The 23868-nt window shown below is 38.8% G+C and overlaps 2 long non-coding RNA genes across 2 annotated transcripts; one reads left to right on the top strand and one right to left on the bottom strand.

Moving 5' to 3' along the window:
* Positions 1–1709: 1709 nt before the first annotated feature.
* On the bottom strand, positions 1710–21554 carry LOC107795951 (uncharacterized). Its single transcript, XR_012698714.1, has 4 exons — positions 21501–21554; positions 21296–21340; positions 2114–2209; positions 1710–1918 (listed from the first exon to the last, which is right to left on the bottom strand). It is a non-coding gene; the product is annotated as an uncharacterized LOC107795951 (long non-coding RNA).
* On the top strand, positions 2220–3648 carry LOC142168753 (uncharacterized). Its single transcript, XR_012698715.1, has 2 exons — positions 2220–2357; positions 3148–3648. It is a non-coding gene; the product is annotated as an uncharacterized LOC142168753 (long non-coding RNA).
* Positions 21555–23868: the final 2314 nt, after the last annotated feature.

A 23868-nucleotide genomic window follows, 5' to 3' on the forward strand; every position in this document is an offset into this window, starting at 1 on the left:
ATGAATGCGTGGGCCCGGTCCCGAGCCGGTACCTACAAAAAATACGTTTAGCCCATTTATTTTAGGACCGGGACCGCGGTCCACGAAATCGGCCCTTTTGACCCGTTTAGGACCCCGTCCGACCCACTTGCCACCCTTATATCCAAAGGTGGAAAGGAAGAAGAAAGAAGAGCCGACTCATCCATTGGCAAGACAAATCGCCATAATTGATGCAGCTTCCATGACCCATGAAAGTGGATTCCACATAAATCCTAGAAACTTCAGGAATTTACTTTGGATAATACATAATTACCCATTGTGATTGTTCAACTTTACTAGATGCACCCTTATACTTTGCGAGGGTCCTATAACCCCCCGATTTTATTTGAACTGTAATAAATACCACATTTTGAGATAACCACCACTTTCAAGAAAATTAGTGGATGACACGCACCAACCAGCTTGCGCCACGTCACTTCTTTTATATTATTTTTATTTTTGTTCATTATTTTAATTTTATCTTTTTATCTTTTTGCTTTTTGGGGGGCACCTTCTTCTCCGATGAGCTCAAACTTGCCAAAGATTTCCTCTGGCAGAACTCCGTCTTTTCTAACTCAAGATTTCTTGGAATAAAAATAGAAATCAATCAAAGCCCATCAAAAGTATTCCAAATCATCACCAAAATACAGAAAAACTCAAGAATTGAAATCAAACCTGACACCAAGTTAGAATCACATTTTCTAGTAGAACAAGAAAAGTTTTTTGACCGGTGAACTTTCATTGTTAATCTTTTCCAGATCTCTTTATTGTTCTTGCCTGAATTTTTGAGTTTTCGAAGAACAAGCCTTATTTTTACTAAAATTCGAATATTAATCAAGGATATTCCATTCATTTAACGATAAATTCCCGTCAAGCCCACCTCCATTTCAGATCTTCTCAAAGGGAAAGAAAAAATTTTAACCCAAAAAAATAAACTTGAGTCATGGTGGATCCATTTTATATATTGGATCTTCAAAGCTGTTACGAAAAAAGAATAAGAAAGAAAGAAAAGAAAGAGAAAGAAAAAAGAAAAAAAAGGAGAAGGAACTATTGTGAAAGTTTGGAGATGAAATGGAGAAGGAGCTATAGTGAGGGAAATGGCGGATAGCTGAAGAAGAAACAAGAAAGAGAAAAAGAAAAGAAAAAGAAAGAAAGGGAGAAAGAGAAAAAGAAAAAAATTAATGAAAAATGATACTTTTGAAGGGTTTTTACGCGATGTCATCACGTACAAAACACACCAAATGCCACGTCAGCCAAAAATATGGTATTTATTACAGTTCAAACAAAGTCATGGAGTCTTAGGACCCCCGCAAAATATAAGGGTGCATCTGGTAAAGTGAGACAACCACAATGGGATAATTATGTATTATCCCGAAATTTCCTGCAATGCAAGATGATTCTCAAAATTAAGTCACAACATATGTTACGTATTATTATTTCAGCATTTTTATCTAAATATATAAAAAATTATTTATAAAATTAATTTTCATACTTATAAATGATTTTCATCAGGTCGGATGTAGCTTATTAGCTATTTTAAATACAAAATATGGATATATACCTAAAATACTAAAGTTTTAGCCAAATGTATAATTATTTAATGTTGGAAAGTTTAAAGACTGAACCTATTAAAAATCAAAATTTGGATTTGCTTCTATTTTTCACTACTTATATTTATTAGCTACTTTCGATCAAATAAGCCAAATTAACTTATAATTCCAAAGACAGAGCTTTACATAAACAAGATGAATTAAGAGGAAAATAAGAGAGAAATGTATACATGCTTCTCCTCAAGCTTATTATAACAAAAAATTTGAAGTCTCCTCTGAGCATCTTGAGAAGTAAGCCCCTCTCTGCTACACCTCAGATTCTGGAAAACCTCGTCTAGTGGTACGTTTTCCTGTTGATAGAAAAATGCAATTACACACAGCCAACAACTAGAAAAATAATTACTTCTCAATACCGTAGGATATTGGGTTTAAGTTACGGGTCGCCCATGTGAACTGACCCGGCCCACATATAAGAGATAATGCTGATGGAAGATAATTATCATGGGAGTTTATTAACTCCCATAAGAATAGGAAAAGTGCCGCACGTTAAAAAGTAGTGGGGGCGTGGAAACAGGAAAAGTTATCGGCAGTTCTCCTCATTTCCTCATCTCTATATATTTCTCTTCTGTACAAAGATTTCCCTGGCAAGAAAAAAGAAAGAACACAGTAAACTTTAGGCATTTAGTTTGTGAACAAAAACTCTGTTGAGATTCAGAATGCGATTAGGGGCTATTATTTTGGTGGTGAGTTCAAAAAATTGCAACTCTATGTCCGCTGCGTTGTTGACAGGTACGCTAATATTGTTCTTGCCCCGCGATTATTAAACTATCAATAGTATTAGAGCCTGCGTTGTTTGCTCGTAGTTGTTGATTGTCTCAATGTAAAATACTGTGTGAGAAGTATCTTTAATATACTGTTCGTTGCAAATTTTTTTTGTTGCACATTAACAGATTGTGAAAAGAATAAAGAACTTTGGAATAGCAGTCGGTATCACTTTTCTTGTTGAAAGAGAGTTCAAGATTTTGAAGGACTTAATTTTTGTATATGTGTTTGCAATTTGGGCGTAAACCGACATTGCTCTTATTTGCTTGCACAATATGTGAAGAACATCAGTGGTGTGTCCTACTTTCATAAGAATTTTATTCTGGAAATAAAATTGAGAGAACATAATATTGGAAGAACTTCTTTTAATTGTACAATTAGAATTGGTTTCTAACTCTCAATTCGAAATAAAATAGAAATAGTTGTTTCCCCAAGTATTAGTTCATGACTTGAGTTAAAACAAGGACTTACGCATTAGTTCGAAGATTTACGTCTTCCTATTGCTAAATAGACAGATATTTTCTTATCTTGGTTATCCCAGTTTCATAGAACTTTGTTTCTGGGAGTATTTGATTGATATTATTTGAAGTAGGGCCTGTTTTTGTTAGTTCTTTTGCCCACATGAAAGGGTATTTCAAATTGCAGAGAACTTAATTCACTTATATAAACTTTGGGATTTGACCTGTCAGTTTTCTTTATCATGTCCCTCTTTGCTTTTCTTATTATTTTAAGATGAAGAATTGCATGTTGTTAACAGAAACACTCCTACAGAATGGCTAATATCATGGATTTTGTGTACAATTAAAATCGGGCCCACCCGATTTTACTATTTGACCGAGACCGGGAGGTTGCATCGAAGGACGACCTCGTAACAAAACAAATTGAATCACGAGGATAAGGTACCGAGTTCAGAATCGAGGTACCTGTCGAGATCGAGGCTAGTAGCGATCGAAACCAAATGAGACAGACATCGAGCAAGATCGAAAATAGCATAATAACAGAAAGGCGAGATATCCGTGACTGGTCGAATATCATGGCGTAAATCTTGGTGACTGGTCGAGGATCATGGCTTAAATCTCGGAACGGATCAAATCAGAAATGGTTAATTAGCTAATCATGGGATTTCCTTCTATAATTAGAGTTATACTATAAGTCGAATTCTTCTACTATATAAAGGGGAGTACTAACCATTTGTAACATAGATTGTTGACGGATATAAAAGCAATATAATTCTCTTCCTCGCGGATACTATTGTTCATCAGCTTGTTATACTTTAATTGTTCTTGCATCAACCAGTTCGAGGGTATCCAAACTCTGAGTTCCATTCTAACACCGGTTTGCTTTGCTTTATAGTTCAATTGTGTTATTAATCCTTATATTTATCAATTGGTATTAAGTGAAATCACGTATCTTTAGAACCACATTATAAGTTTAATTGTTATCCAATTTTAAGGGTAAACAGTTTGGCGCCCACCGTGGAGCTAAGAATAATAGTGATTGCTTAATATTGATTCCGATAACACACACTGCTTTATACTTATTCAAGTAAGAATCTTTGTTTTCAGGATAAATATGTCAAACTCACAAGCAACGCCTACACATAGTGACAATGACCTCGGATTTCACGAAAAAAATGACAATATATCTGCCCTAGGGATCGAGGTGCCTCAGGCTGATCTCGAGGAAGCACCAATTACAAATCTCATCGATGTCAGTTCACACGACGCCCTAAATGCAAATTTGGGCATTGATCCCGAATGTAGCATACGCAGGGAAGTTCAATCAGGTGGTCGAGGTGCGCAGGGCGGCGAAGATGGTGGAGTTAGCCTCCAATTGATATTTGAAATGTTACAGGCTCAACAAGCCGCTATAGCACAACTACAAAATCAGCACCGAACACCGAGTAGGATCGCACCAAAAGTTGTTCACAGGACCGAACCTGTGTTGGAAAGGTCGAACGCCAACGAATCGGGGATTGATCCCCCTTAATGAAAATGCTCGAGGAGCTCACTAAACGGATTGAGTCGGGAGAAAAGAAAATCGAGGCAAATGACAAGAAAGTAGAGACATACAACTCCCGGGTTGACCAAATACCGGGGGCACCGCCTATTCTAAAGGGTATGGATTCAAAAAAAATCGTACAGAAGCTTTTCCCCCCAAGTGCGGCTCCGAAACCCATTCCGAAGAAATTTCGAATGCTAGAGATTCCTAAGTACAATGGAACCACTGACCCTAATGAGCATGTCACTTCTAATACATGCGCAATAAAAGGGGATGACTTGGAAGACGATGAGATTGAATCTGTTCTACTGAAGAAATTTGGAGAAACCTTGTCGAAAGGAGCAATGATATGGTACTACAATTTGCCGCCTAATTCCATCGATTCCTTCGCCATGCTTGCAGACTCCTTCGTAAAGGCACATGCCGGAGTAATAAAGGTTGCGACTAGGAAGTTGGACCTCTTCAAGGTGAAACAAAAAGGCAACGAAATGTTGAGGGAATTCGTATCTCGGTTCCAGATGGAATGCATGGAACTACCACCAGTCACAGATGATCGGGTTGTTCAAGCTTTTACTCAAGGTTTGAACGAATAAAGTTCGGTAGCATCACGACAACTAAAGCATAATTTAATTGAATATCCAGCAGTAACCTGGGCCGATGTACATAATCGGTACCAGTCAAAGATCAGGGTCGAGGATGATCAATTAGGGACCCTTTCCGGCTCCGTTTATCCAAGAGGCTCGTCGGCAGAACTCAAAGGGATATCGACAGAGAACCCCGATCGAACAGAGATCGGTATCAACCATACAACACAGATCGTAGAAACAACGGCCCAGGACGCAATCCCGTTCGAAATAATTGAAGGAACGATCGAGGACAGAGCTCTCGAGGGATCATGAGCAAAAGTGGCTTAGATAAACATGCCGATCCCACAGAAGCACCACGATTATCAGAATACAACTTCATCATCGATGCATCAGGTATTATGTCAGCCATTGGGAGAATCAAAGATACTAGAAGGCCCAGACCCCTACAAACCGATCCATCCCAAAGAAACCCCAATCAAATATGGAAATACCATGGTACACATGGTCATAAAACCGAAGACTGCAGACAACTAAGGGAGGAAGTGGCCCGTCTATTCAACGAGGGTCACCTTCGAGAATTCTTGAGCAACCGAGCTAAAATCCATTTCAGAGACAGGGATGCAAACAGGAAGAACCACAGCACGTGATTCACATGATCGTTGGTGGGGTCGATCTTCCACAAGGGCCCGTGTTCAAACGCACTAAAGTATCAATCACCAGGGAAAAACTAACTCGAGACTATGTGCCAAAAGGCACTTTATCATTCAATGATGAGGAAGCATAAGGGACCTCACAACCCCACAATGATGCTTTGGTAACCTCTATCCTTATGAATAAAATTCAGGTAAAACGTGTTTTAATTGATCCAGGAAGCTCGGCCAATATTATTCGATCGAGGGTCGTGGAGCAGCTCGGCCTACAAGATCAGATCAAACCTGCAGCTCGGATTCTCTATGGCTTCAACATGGCGAGTGAAACAACTAAAGGTGAAATCATCCTACCAATAAATGTAGACGGAACTATTCAAAAAACAAAGTTCCATGTGATCGAGGGCGATATGAGATACAACGCACTGCTCGGAAGACCCTGGATTCACAACATGAGGGCGGTCCCCTCAACCCTTCACCAAATATTGAAGTTCCCAACACCGGATGGAGTAAAAACGATGTATGGGGAATAGCATGCTGCCAAATAAATGTTCACGGTCGACGAAGTAACACCGGTATCGGCGCTTTCGTCAACAAAGGGATCAGAGTCCAAAGGAAAATAGGAAACTAAATAGCAACCACAGCCACCAGCCTCGACTCAGTCGGAGAAGCAGGGAACGGATAAGGACAATGACTACTGGATCCCTCGATCCTTCTTAATCCCCAAGGATTCCGATGCCACCAAATCGACAGTCAAAGAGCTGGGGCAAGTCATATTGATCGAGCATCTACCCGATCGAAAGGTATACCTGGGCACGAGGTTAATCCCCGAGCTCAGGGAAAAAATCATTAAATTTCTTATCAATAACATGGATTGTTTTACTTTATCCCACCTAGACATGACAGGGATCCCGCCAGAGATCACTACACATCGACTGAGCTTGGACCCGAAGTTTCGCCCGATAAAACAAAAGAGAGGAGTTATTTATAAAAGTTCGAAACGGTGGGTGTCAAACTGTTTACCCTTAAAATTGAATAACAATTAAACTTATAATGTGGTTCTAAGGACACGTGATTTCACTTAATACAAATTGATAAATATGAGGATTAATAACAAAAATGAACTATAAAGTAAAGCAAACCGGTGTTAGGATGGAACTCAGCCCTCGAGTTTGGATGCCCTCGAACTGGTTGATGCAAGAATAATTAAAGTATAACAAGCTGATGAATAATAGTATCCACGAGAAAGAGAATTATATTACTTTTATATCTGTCAACAGTATATGTTACAAATGGTTAATACTCCCCTTTATATAGTAGAGGAATTCTACTTATGGTATAGCTCTAATTACTGAAGGAAATCCCATGATTAGCTAATTAACCGTTTCTCATTTGATCCGTTCCGAGATTTATGCCATGATCCTCGACCAGACACAAATATCTCGTCTTTCTGTTATTATGCTATCTTTGATCTTGCTCGGTGCTTGTCTCATTTGGCTTCGATCACTACTAGCCTCGATCTTGAAATGTACCTCGATTCTGAACTCGGTACCTTATCCTCGTGATTTAGTCTGTTCCCTTACGAGGCAGTCTTTCGATGCAACTTTCTGGTCTCGGTCAAATAGGAAAATCGGGTTGGCCCGGTTTTAACCGTATACAGATAGTCCCCTCATATTTTGGAATGTAATGACAAGAAATGAATTGAGCCTTCGATTTTCTACCTCGACCTGTCATGATGTCTTCCTCGTGATGTAAGCGATGGAAGTGATCAAAACGTCCCGTCTGTACAGTTACCAAGGCATTAAATGTGCGTCAGTAGATGGTCGGCCACTGCCAATTTTGAACTGTCATTATGAAATCTATAAATAGCTCCTCTCTTCACCATTTCGAACTTTTACTTTCAAAAGAGAAGGCCCCAGTTCAAAGTAAAACATGCATTCATCAAGGACGAGGTAGCCAAACTTCTCAAAATAGGATCCATTCGGGAAGTATAGTATTCCGAATGGTTAGCAAACGTAGTCATAGTCCCTAAAAAGGGAAATAAATTTAGAATGTGCGTAGACTATAAAGATTTAAAGAAAGCATGTCCCAAAGACTCTTTTCCTCTGGCGAATATCGATCGCATAATCGATGCCACGGCCGACCACGGAATCCTTAGTTTTCACGATGCCTACTCCGGGTACAATCAAATACAAATGAATCTGGAGGATCAGGAAAAGACTTCGTTCATCACTAAGTATGACGCATATTGTTATAATGTAATGTCGTTTGGACTAAAAAATGCTGGTGCTACTTATCAACGCTTAGTAAATCGAATGTTTCGAAGAACAAATATGTAAATCAATGGAGGTTTATATTAACGATATGCTAGTTAAGTCCCTGCGATCAGAGGACTATTTGACATATTTATAGGAGACCTTCGATATACTAAGGAAATACAATATGAAACTCAACCGGAGAAATATGTATTCGGGGTCGGCTCGGGCAAGTTCCTCGGCTTTATGGTATCGAATCGAGGGATCGAAATCAACCCCGATAAGATCAAGGCAATAGAAGACATCACAGTTGTGGACAATGTTAAGGCCATACAAAGATTAACAGGACGCATAGCCGCTCTAGGCCGATTCATCTCGAGGTCTTCAGTTAGAGGTCACAGGTTCTTCTCACTGCTCAAAAAGAAGAACAGTTTTGCATGGACCCCGGAATGCCAACAAACATTGGAAGAATTAAAGCGATACCTCTCGAACCCGCCACTGCTTCATACTCCGAAAAAGGACGAGCGACTCTACTTGTACTTAGCAGTCTCGAAAATCGCAGTAAGTAGGGTCCTAGTTCGAGAAGAGCAAGGTATGCAATTTCCTGTTTACTATGTTAGTCGAACTTTAGGTGAGACCGAGACCCGATACCCACACTTAGAAAATTAACGCTTGACCTAATAAGCGTCTCTAGGAAATTAAAACCATATTTTTAGTGTCACCCGATCTATGTGGTGACTAATTATCCCCTTCGCAATATTTTGTATAAGCCCAAACTTTCTGGCTGATTGGCCAAATGGGCCGTCAAGGTTAGTGGGTACGATATCGAGTATCGACCCCGAACGACCATCAAGTTTCAAATCTTAGCAGACTTCGTGGATGAATTTATGCCAGCCCTCGTACCCGAGGTCGAAAATGAATTATTATTAAAGTCGGGTACATCATCGGGGAAGTGGACCCTCTTCACAGACAGCGCTTCGAACGTGAAGGGGTCCGGGCTAGGCATCATTTTAAAGCTGCCCACGGGTAATACAATTAGACAAGCTATCAAAACTTCCAAGTTAACTAACAATGAGGCTGAGTATGAGGCCATGATTGCAGGTCTCGAGCTAGCTAAAGGTTTGGGAGCAAAGGTCATCGAGGCCAAATGTGACTCCTTGCTTGTGGTAAACCAAGTCAACAGAACCTTCGAGGTTCGAGAAGATCGAATGCAGATGTACATGGACAAATTACAGGTGACTTTACATCGGTTTAAACCATGGACTCTACAGCATGTGCCTCGAGAACAAAACAGCGAGGTCGATGCCCTTGCAAATTTGGGGTCATCAGTCGAAGACGACGAGATTAGCTCGGGAACTGTCGTACAACTTTCAAGGTCAGTAATCGAAGAAGGCCACATCGAAATCAACTCCATAAGTCTGACCTGGGATTGGAGGAACAAAAATATCGAGTATCTAAAGAACGGGAAGCTTCCATTGGATCCTAAGGAATCGACGACTCTACGTACGAAAGCCGCACGATTCACATTGGCCGTTGATGGAACACTATATAAGAGAATGTTCAATGGACCATTGGCAATATGTTTGGGACCAGGAGATACCGACTACATCTTATGAGAAATCTACGAGGGCACCTGTGGAAATCATTCCGGTGCCGAATCATTGGTTCACAAAGTCATTAGAGCAGGATACTATTGGGCCGATATGGAAAAGGATACAAAAGGGTTTGTTCGAAAGTGCGACAAATGTCAAAGGTATGAGCCGATGATTCACCAAACCGGAGAGCAACTCCTCTCAGTCTTATCCCCATCGCTATTCATGAAATGGGGAATGGATATCGTCGGCCCTCTACCATTGGCCCCAGGTAAAGCTAAATTTATTTTGTTTATGACTGACTATTTCTCTAAGTGGGTTGAAGCACAGGCTTTCGAGAAAATTAGAGAGAAAGAAGTCATATACTTTATCTGGGACCACATTATATGTCGATTCAGGATGCATGCCGAGATCGTATGCGACAATAAAAAGCAATTCGTCGGCAGAAAAGTGATAAAGTTTCTCGAAGATCACAAAATAAAAAGCATCCTGTCAACGCCATATCATCCTAGTGGGAACGGACATGCCGAATCGACAAACAAGACCATCATTCAAAATCTAAAGAAAAGATTGAACGACGCTAAGGGAAAATGGAGAGAAATACTGCCCGAAGTCCTTTGGGCATATCGAACAATGCCAAAATCCAGTACGGGGGAAACACCGTTCTCTTTAGTATTAGGCGCCGAAGCTCTGATCCCAGTTGAAGTCGGGGAACCCAGCGTCAGGTTTCAATATGCAACGGAAGAGTCAAATCACAAGGCTATGAATACAAGCCTCGAATTGCTAGATGAAAAACGGGAAGCCGCCCTCGTTCGAATGGCCACACAGAAGCAGCGGATCGAAAGGTACTACAATCGAAGAGCCAATCTTCGACACTTTAAAATCGGGGACTTGGTTCTAAGAAAGGTTACCCTAAATACTCGAGACCCAAATGAAGGAAAACTTTGCTCGAACTGGGAGGGGCCGTATCAGGTCCTCGATATCATCGAAAAGGGATCCTACAAACTTGGCACGATGAACGGCGAACAATTACCAAACAATTGGAACATATCACTCCTCAAACGATATTACTGCTAAGGTATGACCTTCTCCACTTTCGTTTATATTTTATACTAACCATTTGCAGATGTTTAATCGAAGACATCAAAAGATTCTTCAAACACAAAGTCCTTAGGTCTGAAAGCACGCGTTGCACTCTTTTTCCCTTAGACCTATTTTTGTCCCAAATGGGTTTTTCCGGCGAGGTTTTTAAGGAGGCAACCATTGTTCGTGCTAACTTAGAGCAATTCAACAGTATCCGAGGCTCCTTTACAATCAACCTCGAATACTGGGGGGCATCACCCTCGGATAGTTACAAGGAAAATACTTCGTGCCGACAGGGTCTCGATAGGTAAACTTTAGGGTCAAACGGTCGAATGAACCATGCCCATGTAGATTATTCGAGCCCTAATGGAAAACATGTACGCATGTTAATCTATTGAAAAAAGTATTTTTCCTTGCCAGATATTTCATGCCTTAGAGAAATTTTTACTTTACAATTCGTGCTTGTGATCTATTGTGGAAACTGGCTTAAGGTCCGGTCACAACTAAAGTTCGAACAATTTACCCCGCACTCGGGGACTGTCATCCAAAAAAATCGACATGATCGAATTACTAAAACCTCGAGATCGTAAGACCTTAAAAAGGCAACCTTCGATTTCATAGGCCACGGCCACCCCACTCGGGGACTGATACTTCGAACAAGTTCGAAGTATAACAAGGGAACAAGCCCAAAAGGCGAATCCCAAAGCTAAAGGCTACGGCCAAATTAACACGGATCGGAGACGTCCGATTTCCGTTATAAAAATAGGCCTTCGAATATTTTCATAAACCGGTTAAAAAGGCTACCCTCGGCTGAATTACTAAGGGTCTCAATAATATCGACCCTCGAAAACCCTGATGGGTACAAAGTCGTTCGAACTCTCGAACAAATTCTTTATTTTATGCTAAGGCATTACGAAACAAAGGGTCTCGATAATATCGACCCTTGAAAACCCTAATGGGTATGGAATCGTTGAACTCTCGAGCAAATTCCTTATTTCATGCTAAGGTGCAGCAAATTTTATATGATTAAACAATAAACTTTTCAAGCCAAAAAGGGGGAGAAAGCCATACTTTTTACTATGGCTGTATCGGCCTAATTCAAGAGCCTAAAGGGCTATTTTATTTTTGAGTTCAAGAAATCATCCTCATTCAATTAAAACCTAAGGGTCACCCTACTCCGAGTTCGAGTAAGTACTCATTCGATTAAGACTACACTAGTCCGGCATCGATCAAGTTGCCTGAGCCTCGAACTTTCAAGCAAAATTTTCATAAAGTATGAATGAAACAGAAATTTCACGAGGCAGAAAATAGAATAAAGATAAGTCAAAGAGAAAAAAGATCTTTTATATATACGAAGATATTTACAAGGACCGATCAGGGTCCCGCACAAAAAATTTAAAAAGAAAAAGCCTAAGATTCCTAAGGGGCAGCTTCTTCTCCATCGAGGTCCTCCCCATTCTCGGACCTGCTCTTGCTGCCATCATCATCATCATCATCGGAAGAGTCCAATGCTCCAGCAGCAGCTTCATGCTCTCTAGCCTTTATTATCTCGTCGGTAAGATCGAAACCTTGAGCGTGGATCTCCTCGAGGGTTTCCCTCCGAGATTTGTCATTTGGCAAGTTCAGCAATCCAATGTGCTCAAATTTGAGCGGTCTCGACTGCCTCTCTCGCTTGGACTTGAGCGGCTTCAGCATCGGCCCGGTAGATGGCGACAATCGCATCTGCCTTGGCCTTTGTCTTTTCAGCTTCAGATTGGGTCTTTGCAAGCTTGGAAGCCAACCGAGCCTCAAGCTTTTCTATTTTCTTCACCTGAGCCGAGCTCTTCTCCTTCATGCCTCGAAGATGACTTTCGATCGATGACAATTGGGCTCGAGCAGTCTCTTTTTCTGCAGCAAAGCGGTTCATACCTTCTTTCCACCCCAAGGCCTCCGCCTTCATCATGTTGACCTCCTCACAGAACTGCTCGATCCTCTCGATCTTCTGCTACAGCTGTGAGATTGAAATGTTAACCACCATTCTCAAATCGAGCCCATGAGCTTTTAGGATTTTCATTACCTGCTTGATCAGGTCGGTCTGATCTTTGTGAGCCGTGGCCAACTCGGCTCTGAGGTCCTTGATCTTTTCTTCTTTTTGCCCACCGAGAAGGTTGAGGGCATTCCTCTCCTCGGTAAGCCTTTGAATGTCGGCCTCGTACCGACTCAGCTCAACCCGAAATCTAGAAAATGCTTCCCGATGAAGCGTTGAGGCCTATGTAGAAAGAAGAAAAGAAATTAGACAGAAAGATAAAAATGAACACAAGGGTAATACCAACAAGGGGAGTTAAGGCTTACCCGATTCAAAGCTTGTTGTGCTTCGCTAAAAAGGCTCGATGCCTCGCCCGAGTCCTTCCTCAAGACATCCAAATCGCTCAGGCCGGTAGCATCTTCGACCCTAGTAAAGTAATCATGGAAGGGGTCCTCCCTTCCGTGGGCTCCTTCAATGGAGGGGGTCTTCAAGGCCCGAGCCTCTTGAATCATCTCAAAAAATGAGGGGAGCAGCGGGGAGTCTCCAATTTCTATTGCCCCAAGTGGATCACTTGGGGCGTTCTCTCCATCTCGAGGGGCCTCAAGACCAGCCCCTATAACCATACCCACCGTTGGCTCATTATGGTGGGAGGAATCTTCAATCCTCGATGACTTGGGGACTTCGCCCAAGTCTCTTCCCGAGACCTCCTCATCTCGAGATGGAATCTCTGTAGCCTTCACCGATTCAGTGGCCTTTGGGGCCTTGGTGCTTATTCCCACTCGAACCACTAGCCCGGAGTCGTCTTCTTCCTCTTCTTCGTCTTTCTCCCTTAGACGCCGAATAGAGTCTTCGGTCAGAAGGATGATGTTCTTCTTCGGCTTACGAGCCTCCTTCTTCTTAGGTTCTAGATCCTCGGAGGTTGAGGTCTTTTTCCTCTTCTTGTCCTTCGCCGGTTTCGGTGTCCTGATTGAAGTCTCCTCCTCACCAGATAAGGGCCTCATGACAGCATCTTTGCCAAGGCCTGTATGAAAGAAAATTAAGTAAGAAATACTTTAGCAAAATCATCAAAGATGTGGAAAATGGGCTTACCATGATTTTTGGCCTCCCATCGGCCCTTTAATAAATCGCGCCATGAGCGCTCGGCGTATGTAGAGGTCGAGGCCAGGTCCCGAACCCAGCTCACAAGGTTAGGAATTACGCCGAGCATCCAAGCGATCGCTACATCACGGAAAAAGATATCGATGAGGAGAAGCAAAAGAGGAAAACAATAAATAGAAGCTAACAGTGGGACTGTACTTATGCTTCATATTCCATTTCTCGGGAAATGGTATCTTCTCGGCCGGGATTAGATTGGAAGTCCTCACTCGAATGAACCGGCCCATCCAGCCTCGGTCCTTGTCATCATCTATGCTCGAGAATAGCACCTTGGTAGCCTGACGCTGAAGTTTTATTAACCCGCTTCGATAGAGGCGGGGGCTGTACAACCTGATGAGGTGGTCGAGGGTGAAAGGCATCCCCTCGACTTTGCTCACGAAAAATTAGAGCAGAATAACAATCCGCCAAAAAGAGGGATGGATCTGACCTGCGGTTATTTGATATTTACGACAGAAATCGACGATAATGGGATCGAGGGGGCCCAACATGAAAGTGTAAGTGCAAACACTCAGAAATCCTTCCACGTGGGTAGTGATGTCTTCCTCGAGGGCCGGAATCATCACTTCTTTGCCTTTCCAGTTAGAGTCTTTCTTCACCTACTTAAGGAAGCTCTCAGTTATCGAGCATATATACCTCGATATTGGCTCGCATCGACCAGGGACCGACGAAGCTTTGTCGATCTTAAAGTCAGAAGTGAGGACACACACCCCAGGAACACACTCCTCAGGGCGCGGCTCCACCGATGTTTTGTCGCCGATCGGCCACGATGAAGAAGCATTTTCCTTTTGAGGAACAATTTTTGACGTTTTCTCCATTTGTATTTGAAGTTAAAGATAGATGGAGATGATAAGATTTGGTGTCCTAAGAAGGGGTTAGCAGTAAAAATCATAGATTTGCAGATGAAGAACTTAGAAGATGTAAAAAGCTTTGGAGATTAGAAATTTGAAAATAAAAGTTTGAAACTGTGAAGAGAGTTGCTATTTATAGATTTCACAACGACAATTCAAAATTGGCGATGGCCGACCATCGACTGACGTGCATTTAATTCCTTGGTAACTGTACAGACGGGATGTTTCGGTCACTTCCGTTGCTTACGTCACGAGGATGATGTCATGATAGGTCGAGGTAGAAAATCAAAGGCTCAATTCATTTCTTGTCATTACACTGCAAAAAATGAGGGGACTATCTGTATACAGTTAAAATCGAGCCCACCTGATTTTACTATTTGACCGAGACCGGGAGGTTACATTGAAGGATGGCCTCGTAACAGAACAAACTAAATCACGAGGATAAGGTACCTAGTTCAGAATCGAGGTACATGTCGAGATCGAGGCTAGTAGCGATCAAAGCCAAATGAGACAGACATCGAGAAAGATCGAAGATAGCATAATAATAGAAAGGCGAGAGATCCGTGACTGGTCGAGGATCATGGCATAAATCTCGGTGACTGGTCGAGGATCATGGTGTAAATCTCGGTGACTGGTCGAGGATCATGGCGTAAAACCTCGGAACGGATCAAATCAGAAACGGTTAATTAGCTAATCATGGGATTTTCTTCTGTAATTAAAGTTATATCATAAGTAGAATTCCTCTACTATATAAAGGGGAGTACTAACTATTTGTAACATATATTGTTGATAGATATAAAAGCAATATAATTCTCTTCCTCGTGGATACTATTGTTCATCAGCTTGTTATACTTTAATTGTTCTTACATCAACCAGTTCGAGGGTATCCAAACTCGAGGGCTAAGTTCCATTCTAACACCGATTTACTTTACTTTATAGTTCATTTCTGTTATTGATCCTCATATTTATCAATTGGTATTAAGTGAAATCACATGTCCTTAGAACCACATTATAAGTTTAATTGTTATTCAATTTTAAGGGTAAACATATTTATAATCAAGAGATTTAGTCAACTTTTGTTTTTCACTATGTCAAGTCTTATTTGTTCATGAATTTGATCATGTGATTGCTAGAGATTTGGCCTTAATTGAACTCATTGTGAACTTAAAGTAGAAAATTAGTTTAGTCTTATCCCTTACATTGATATACTTCTACGAGTTATTATAACTTATGTTGTCACAATGAATGGTTGTAGCCATTTTTATTGTTTCCTTGGTCCTATTTCAGACATGGTTGAACAAGGACAAGCTCGAATTACTCCAGGTGGGAGTTCTCGAAGTCGAGGAAGGGGATAACGTAGAAGATTGCGTCGTCGCAGAACTAATTTCTATGATGATTCAGATTCGGAGCCTGAAGTCATCAGGAATTTTCCGAGAGCGATGCAAAATGAGTTAAGGGATCAAAGGGCTGAACGAAGGGAAGGAGAAAAGAAATTTAGGGAGTTTAAGGAATTTAAAATGGGCCCCGATGCTTCCATTCCTGAACATGTACACCTTTTTCAGTTAAAAAGAGCTGAATTGGCTAATTACATAGAAATTACTGATTGGGGAGCATTAGCTATTTTAGTGAACTCTCTTCGAGAGCCTTGGGGTAAAATTTTAACTGAGATTATCATGATATTTGGCTTAGTGCACCTTTTAGCGTATATTTTCAAGAGTTAGTATTCGATTGGTACATGGATGTCCTAGCAAACCTGTAAATTGTTATTATATATTTTGTTTTAATGAATTTTAAATTATGTTGTTTGTCTCACCAGTTACATATATTATTTATTATTTTATTTTATAATGAATTGAGACTTAAAATAAAGTCCACACTAAGAAGTAATTTTAATATTAATTAAAATATTTAGTTATAGATGATGAATTGAAATGTAGTGACCTTTCGATTCTATACTAAATGTAAAATTAATATTATAATTAATTTGCTTGAGTGTGTAAACACATGCATAAATTGATTGCGGTATATATTGATGAGTTAAACTTGTATTATTGTCTCTAATAACAGACATGGCTTTGAAAAGTATCATTGCTGACTTGAACAAGGGTGACAAACTGAATGGTGAAAATTACGAATGGAGGGATTTGGAAACTTACAATATTTGGAAAAAGAAAAATTCCACTGCACGTGGAATTTTTGTAAGTTCAGTTGCAGATGATCTCATCCACGAATGTGAGTAATATCCTACTGCTCAAGCCATGTGGGCACATTTAAGAGAGGCATATGGGGGTATAACTGTGACTCGCCTTCAACAACTGACAATCAAGTTTGACACGTACAAAAAGTGTCATGATCATAGTGTCAAGCGACATCGAAGGGTGATGTCAAATATGATTGCTCAACTCAAAAGTGCTCGCCATGTTCTCTCTGATTAGCAGCAGGTGCAGGTAGTAATTTGGTTTCTTCCCAATAATTAGGAACATCTGAAGGTTAACTTGACCCACAATGATAGCATCAAAACCTTTGCTTATGTTGCCCGTCATGTGGAGATTGAAGACGAGCGGCTTGGTACTGCTAAAGTTGTACATAATGTCTTTGTGGCAGAATCAAGTGGTACAAAGAGATCAAGCTTCAAGCGTAAGAGAAAGTGAAAAAATGACGAAAAGGGTAAGGAGACCGGAGAAGGATCCTCCAAGAAAAAAAACAAGCTAAATTCCAAGAAAGAAAAACGGTTCTACAAGAAGAAAGACAAGAGCAAGATGAAGTGCTATAATTTTCAAGTTCCAGGGCATTTTGCTCGTGAGTGCACTAAGCTGAAAAAGGTATCATTTCAAAACGCATCTCTAAGTGCTATACACTACTAGAAAAACGCTAAATTTTCGACCGAAATTTCTGTCTGAATTTTTTTGTCTGAAATTTCCGACGGAATCCGTCAGAATTTTCAAGAAAATATCTCCTATATATTTTTAAAATTTTTCGACCACATTTTCGATCAAATCGGGCGCAACTTTTGGCGGAAATTTTTTTTGACTTGTTTGACTTCATTTCCAACCGATTTGGTCGGTAGTTTTTAAAAAAATATTAAAATAATAATTCCGACCGAATCGTTCGGAATTTTTTTAAAAAAACCTACACCCTTTCCCCAAAAAAGAGAAGCTCACTTTTCTTCCTTCCTTCTTCTCTCATCTCTCCCTCCCGTCCCCAAAAAATAGAAGCTCCTCTCTCCTCTCGTCCTTCTCCCCCAGCCCCAAGAACAATGTATGTTTGCTCTCTCTCGTTTCCTCCTCCCTTCTCCCTCTCCGTCCTCCCCCTTCTCCCCTTAATTTATTATTTTTTTATCTATTTTGCAGCAATATTAGGCGGCAGCGGCGGCAGTATCTCCTCAGTCGACTTCTCCAGCATTTTTTCCATCGAGGTAAGTATTTCGTTGACATATATATCTTGTTTTCATTGTTAAATTTGTAGTAATTTTTTTATATATGAACATCCTAACTAGTTGAAGTAGGTATGGTTGAAATTTTAGGGATTTTAATTTTTTAATGATACTTAATATAAAACAAAAAGAGAGAAGAAATTTTGGGTTAAACAAGAATATGTTAATAATATATGTCCACTCATAAGCCCGAATATAAATTTTATATTAAACAAGTGATTCGCTAAGCTTATAAGCTAATTAAACTAGCTTAATCTTATCATAAAGATTAGAAAATTATTTAATCCTACAACTTCACAAGACAAATAATGATTTGTTTAAAGTGAGAAAATGACTGATGAAGATTAATTTTTCAAAAATTTACAATCAAAGAAACATATAAAATAATATAGTAATATTTCTATATTCACCTTTTAGAATGATATTAAATTTAAATTTTTTCAATTTTAATGTTAAGATTAATTTGTAAATTTGAGAAATCATTAGTTAATTTGGATTATATGAACATTTAAGAAGCTATTCAAATTTATTTATTATATTTAAAGACTTATATTATTTAGAATAGGGATTAATGTGAGATTTCGAGTGTTAAAAAATATTAATTTAAAAAATAAAACATATCATTGTGTCAAACTCACCTACAATATTATAAAGTATAAATCATAGTTTTGTATAACAAAACTATACTATACTTCCAAAAGTATCTGGAATGTTTTCAAAAGTTATAATCAAAGAAACATATAAAATAATATAATAATATTTCTATATTCACTTTTTAGAATGATATTACATTTAAAGTTTTTTAATTTCAACATTAAGATTAATTTGTAAATTTGAGAAATCATTAGTTAATTTGGATTATATGAACATTTAAGAAGCTATTCAAATTTAATTATTATATTTAAAGACTTATATTATTTAGAATAGGTATTAATGTGAGATTTCGAGTGTTAAAAAATATTAATTTAAAAAATAAAATATATCAATTAAAATGCTTTGACACAATGATATGTATATATCTAAAACGAACCTTTGAAAGAGTATAACTTTGTAACCAATTTAAATAAATAAAATTATTTTAAATATCTCATTTCTAGATTTCTAATTGTGTAGATGGAATTTGTGCATCATAGATGGATGTATAATATGAATCATCTTAATCGTGCGGGGTTGAGGGATGAATTTATTGAAGGGGTTGCTGAATTTATTGCTAAGGCTCAAACACTTGATGATTTTCTTATTGGAGGAAGAATTAGGTGCCCTTGTGTGAAATATAAGTGTGTTAAGTTATTGAAAACAAACGAAGTTAAAGTTCATCTTTACAAGAAAGGGTTTGTAGAAAGTTATTATATATGGACTGTTCACGGGGAGAATCATGCTAGTTTAGATGATGTTAACTTTCATAATTCTTTTGGTGGTGAGGATTGCCCCATTGCAAAGCATAATGTTGAAAATTCTCGATACAATGAAATGATGAGGGATGCTTTTGGGAGGTTTCCTGGGGTTCAATCCGAACCAATTGATGAGGCTAAGTGTTTCTATAAATAGTTAGAGAAAGCTAGTCGTCCATTATATGAAGGCTTGGTGCATTCCAAGTTGTCTGTTGCGGTTAGATTATTAAGTATTAAATCGGATAGTTCTATTTTTCAAGCGGGCATGGATTCTATTATTGAGCTTATGAATGAACTTAATCCGAGTAACATTGACTTACCAAAAGATTTAAGAAATTAGTTTCTAAGTTGTAATCAGCCTCATTTTAAGGAAGTCACAAATGCCAATACAAAAAAGAAAGTTCCAGTTAAAGCGATGCATTACTTGCCTCTTATACTTAGGTTAAAGAGGTTGTATGCATCAATGAGCTCTGCTCCTCATATGAGATGGAACTACGAACATAGAAGGCCGCCCAGTATTCTCTGCCATCCGTCAGATGGAGAAGCGTGGAAACTTTTTGATAGGGTGTTCAGTTTGTTCATTTCAGGAAGATTATCATAAAAGGGTGGAAGAATGGCAACAAACTCAGCCTCCTTCAACTCAACCAACACCTGCTGATATAGCTTCATTGTGGACAGAGGCAGCGGGTGGAGTAAACAAAGGCAGAATTCTTCTACGAACTTGGCGTACGTCGACCTACAAGTTATCCAAACCCACTCTTAGCCAATTCTACTTCTTCTTAAAATCAAGAACATATGGAAGATATGAGAAAGGAAATTCGTGATTTGAAGCAACAGTTGGACTCCCAATTCGGAATATTTGTTAAGATGCAGAAATTCATGAGAAACATGGGCATGATCTATCTAATGATGAGGATGAACAAAGTGAATCTGATGTGTAGTAGTCTAGGTGTGGTATTTTGGTTTATTGGTAAACTTGATTGTGAGAGACAACTTTATGTTTTGTTTTTAAACTTGAATGTGGGCTACTATTTGGATATTTTTATGCCCAAAATTGTTAGGTTTAATAGTTGGTATTGTTGGTTTAGATTGTGTTAATGGTTGGAATTGTTGGTTTAGATTGTGTTAATGGTTGATATTGTTGGTTTAGATTGTATTAATGATTGGTATTGTTGGTTTAGATGTTATATTTGTTGATTGGTTGTTGGCGTTATTGTATTGTAATAGTTTGACAGGTGGTGTAGCTCAAAATTGGGCAGACTTCTGCCCAATTTTACAGAAAATTCCGACTGATTTTTGATGGAAACAGTCGGACAGCTGCCCAGATTTTACCAAAAACTCCCAGATTTCCGACCGATTCGGTCGGTAATTTAAAAAATAATAATTAATATTTAATAGTTTTCGACGGATTCCGTCTGAAAGTAAATAAAATTTTTTTAATTATTAATTTCCGACAATTATATATTTTTATTATTTAATTTTAAATAAATAATTATTTTATTTATATTGTTACGACCGATTCGGTCGGTAAAATTCCGACCACTTTGGTCAGAAATTTGAAAATATTTGGTCGTCTGGCCTTTTTGAACATTCCGACTACTTTGGTCCGAACTCACCGATTGATTCAATCAAAAATTATTTTCCGAGCAACTATTTTTCGACCGACCAATTTCGATCGGAAAGTAGTCGGAAATTCGTGATTTCCGACTGAAACCAGTGGTGATATATGTTTCTAGCACTGTTTTACTAACTAAATCTTATCATGTGTAGATTGTAGACTCAGGGGCCACCGACCATGTGAGCCGTGATAGAGAAACGTTTATAGAGTTTCGTCGAGTTGCACCTGGATCAAGGCATGTATATGTGAGAAATAATGTAAAGCTTGAAGTCAAAGGGATAGACACTTACAGAATGGACATGCGTGGTGGCCGATCTTTGATGTTGCATGATGTCCTATATGTTCCAGAGATTCGACGAAACTTAGTGTCTGTGTCTATTCTTCTAGATTTAGATTTCAATTTGAACTTTAGTCTAATGGTCTTAGAATTACTCTAGACACATTCATATTCATCTACAGCCTTATATATATTCTTTTCATAGTGAGAGTACTTACCAAATCTACAGCCTCCTTTTTCAGAGCCTCCAGAAGTTCATCTTTGTCCGCCATTACTACGTCACCTAATTCTGTATATACATAGTAGAAGATAATTGATTAATTTGATAATCTGTATTGATATACAAATTAATTTGATAATCTGTATTGACATACAATGTATCAAAAGAAGATAAATACATGCCTTACTCTTCATATATACAATCCTAATACATAGGTATCCAACAACGCAAGATCAATTGTTAGAAATTTACCGAGACTTCTGGTGTGGCCGGTGGCCCACATATTAGGTAATAAATTATTTACTTTGTCTTCTAAGTAAATAATATATCAGATAATATTCTATAGTTATGCATATATGGTAGTTTTTTTTATGGAAAGAAATAATTTTAGGAGTCCCTAGGGCAACCGTAATTTATGGAGAAGTTCCTAGGGCTAAAGTATTTGCCTAAGAGTCCTGGCATCCTACGATAGGCATAGCTAGAAAGCTCTAGGTTTTCTGTCAAGTTTCTTCCAAGGCAATTCCCCACATCACTTGAACAACCATGGCTGAAGGTACATTCCTATTAATATTCCGCTACGCAGGTACATCAAGAAGATTTATCTCATAAGGACATTCAATAAAATTGGAACGACACAAAGAAAATCAGCATGGCCCCTTATATTCCCCATTTTTACTTTTGGTACGATGGATAAGCAAAAGTAATTAAGAGATATCCTTTTTGTGGTTACTAATCTTGGGATAAGTTATCCCAGGATTAAAAATGGTACTAGAATAACTTATATCTACCAAAAGGTAGAATAGTAATCACAGGATAAGTTATCCAGGATAAAATATTAAAATTGACAATTCCAAAATTAATACAACATACCAAACAATCAATAAGAAGTAATACCAGGATAACTAATTTCAGCATAACTAATCTCACTATAGTTAATTCTAACATAACTAATCCCATCATAACTTGTTTTCGAACCTAACGACCCCTAAGTGAATCGGTAAGAAGTTATGAGGATTACGCGAACAAATCGAGAATTATTGATGAGATGAACATCATACATGAAGGCATATAAGCAAGATTTTAGCAGAATTAATATAAAAGGACAAATATAGACTCACCTAGGAAGTACTGATGAGAATTTAACAACCGTGAGAAGAAGAAAAGTGTAAAGGTACTATAGGAACTCACTCTGCAGATTATATATATGGCATGGTGTTTACAAGGCAGTCATTTTTTTTCTGCAGTAATTTCAAAGAGAACAGATGATAGATGATTTTAGCCTATGAAGTTTGTTCAGAGTGGATGATTGATTGTTTCGGGGCAAGATAGCAAGTGAATAAAAAAGGCACTTGTCACTTGGATTTGGTGGAGATTTCGTACTGTGATTTGCAACAGTACTATTTAATAATAGTAATAAACAAAGTTTGTCTTAATGGATGTTACAAATTGGTTCTCTCTTTTTCATTAGGGTTACTGTCTCCGTACAAATACATTTGTATCATTAAAATCGCACAAATAGTAAAGTAAAGAAAGATGAGAGAGATCACTTTAATTATCAACAGGACTGCTTGCTCTCTCTTATAATTGTGAGATGCTGTCTTACACGTCTCGTATGTAGCTCTGCTCAAGTCTCAAGGGTTGTTTGTGTCACGACCCAAAATCTCACTTGTCATGATGGCACCTATTTCAATACTAGGCAAATCGAAAATCTCAATAAACCACAATTTCTCTTAAGTTTGAAAATATAATATTTCAATAAAATCCTTAAATCCTACAATTACTGATACAACCACTCCCAAAATCTAGTGTCACTGAGTATATGAGCATCTAATATGAGTACAAGTCTAAAAAATACGGTCTATAATAGTCTGAGACTAAATACAGTAAACAAGGAGATAGAGAAGGAGAGACAAGGTCTGCGGAACACGGCAGCTACCTCAAAATCTCCTGAAAATCAACTGCGCGAAATGATCAGCACCCGCTATGTTCAGGAACACCTGGATCTGCACACGAAGTGGAGGATATAATATGAGTACAACCAACTCAGCAAGTAACAATAATAACTAAGGAACTGAAGATAATGTCGAGCTACACAGCCATAGTTCACTTTTAATAGTTCCAGCAAAGAATAGACATGCTTTCAAATCTGGTAGTTTAAGTCAAATCAATTTATACAGTTCAATTTCAAGTAATCCGGATATAAATTCTTTCAAAGATTTCACAAACAAAGACAAATGACAACCAAGTGCAACAACAAATGCAAAGCAAGTACAGCCTCTCACGCAACTATCACTCAGCTCATCACAACAGCTCAACCACTCGGCTCTCAGCCCTCATCACTCACACTCAATGGGTACGCGCGCTCA

This window comes from Nicotiana tabacum, chromosome 14 (genome assembly GCF_000715075.1).
Source record: "Nicotiana tabacum cultivar K326 chromosome 14, ASM71507v2, whole genome shotgun sequence".
NCBI classification, from domain to species: Eukaryota; Viridiplantae; Streptophyta; class Magnoliopsida; order Solanales; family Solanaceae; genus Nicotiana; species Nicotiana tabacum.